This window comes from Propithecus coquereli, unplaced genomic scaffold (genome assembly GCF_000956105.1).
Source record: "Propithecus coquereli isolate 6110/MARCELLA unplaced genomic scaffold, Pcoq_1.0 Scaffold77, whole genome shotgun sequence".
Classification (NCBI taxonomy): domain Eukaryota; kingdom Metazoa; phylum Chordata; class Mammalia; order Primates; family Indriidae; genus Propithecus; species Propithecus coquereli.
The window spans coordinates 1,954,670-1,956,390 of NW_012153840.1; the positions used below are offsets into that span (position 1 = coordinate 1,954,670).

General features: G+C 51.9%; 1 protein-coding gene across 1 annotated transcript in view; it reads left to right on the forward strand.

Moving 5' to 3' along the window:
- Nucleotides 1-1,721, forward strand: part of AGMAT (agmatine ureohydrolase (agmatinase)) — a 25,821-nt gene that overhangs the window by 2,243 nt on the left and 21,857 nt on the right. The gene's annotated exons all lie outside the window — the stretch shown is intronic.

Below are 1,721 nucleotides of genomic sequence, written 5' to 3' on the forward strand. Positions count from 1 at the left end.
ATATATATAATACCAAAATGGCTCACATAATTCCATTACAAATCACTTCTTTCTTTCTCTAGTGTAGCTTTTCTTCCCCTTAGAGATAAAGAGGTCGGCAAATTAGCCAGCTCACTGGCACTGTGACCTTCCCTACAGCTCACCTCTAAGTTCTCTTTAGATTTTTAAAAACCAAAACATTTATTGTATGACTAATTGTTGAAATTCTTAAGATGAACTGGACGCTGCAACAGCTGCCCTCTTGGGTTTGGGTGTTGTTCCTTCACGGAATCCATGCCTGAATCTGCAGTATACAATTTTTAGGTGCCTCATCCGACTGGTCCCAGTGGTATTTCGTCTTTTAGCCTTGGCATGCCAGTTATACTTTCCCTTGTGCTTGGCAGGGTAGCCACATTTGCCACAGGTCGACTTTTGAAGGTGGTAGGCCTTAGAGCCACAGTGGCGGCACAACGTATGTGTCTTATTGCGACGCTTACCAAATGATGACGTCCCCTTTGTCATCTCGCTTCTGTGGCTGAGACCAAAGAGGTAAGTTCCTTTTTTTTACAAGTTTATTTAGAGCGGACCCCAGAGAGCGCTGTGCAGCCCCACCCCCGCCGCTGCCCTAGTTACCGTCACACATCGGGAGGAGCCGCAGCCGCCGCAGCCGGCCCCAGTCACCGTCACCGTAACCGTGAGCAGCGAGGCCGAGACCCAGCAGCCGCCTGCTGCCCCGGCCCTCAGCGCTGCCGACTCCAAGCCCGGCACCACGGCAGCGGCAGCTGCGCAGGGAGCGGTGGTTGGGCGGTCTCGCATCGGTGGCGCCTGCCGGTGGGGACAAGAAGGTCATTGCAACAAAGGTTTTGGGGACAGTAAAATGGTTCAATGTAAGAAACAGATATGGTTTCATCAACAGGAATGACACCAAGGAAGATGTATTTGTACACCAGACTGCCATAAAGAAGAACAACCCCAGGAAGCACCTTCGCAGTGTAGGACATGGAGAAACTGTGGAGTTTGATGTTGTTGAAGGAGAAAAGGGTGTGGAGGCAGCAAACGTCACAGGCCCTGGTGGATTCCAGTTCCAGGCTGTCAATATGCAGCAGACTGCAACCATTACAGACGCTTTCCACATCGCAAGGTCCTCCACGCGATTACCAGCAGAATTATCAGAACAGTGAGCGTGGGGAAAAAAATGAGGGAGCAGAGAGTGCTCCTGAAGGCCAGGCCCAACAACGCCGGCCCTACCGCACGCGAAGGCTCCCACCTTACTACATGCGGAGACCCATGGGCGTCGACCACAGTGTTCCAACCCTCCTGTACAGGGAGACGTGATGGAGGGTGCTGACAACCAGGGTGCGGGAGAACAAGGTAGACCACCAGTAAGACAGAATATATATCGGGGTTATAGACCATGATTCCGCAGGGCCCCTCCTCGCCAAAGACAGCCCAGAGAGGACGGCAATGACGAGGATAAAGAGAATCAAGGAGATGAGACCCAAGATTAGCAGCCGCCTCAACGTCGGTACTGCCGCAACTTCAATTATCGACACAGACGCCCAGAAAACCCTAAACCACAAGACGGCAAAGAGACAAAAGCAGCCGATGCACCAGCTGAGAACTCGTCCGCTCCCGAGGCTGAGCAGGGCGGGGCTGACCATCTCTACCATCGTCCGGTTTAGTCATCCAACAAGAAGAAACGAATGTGAAATTCCAGCAATAAGAAATGAACGAAAGATTGG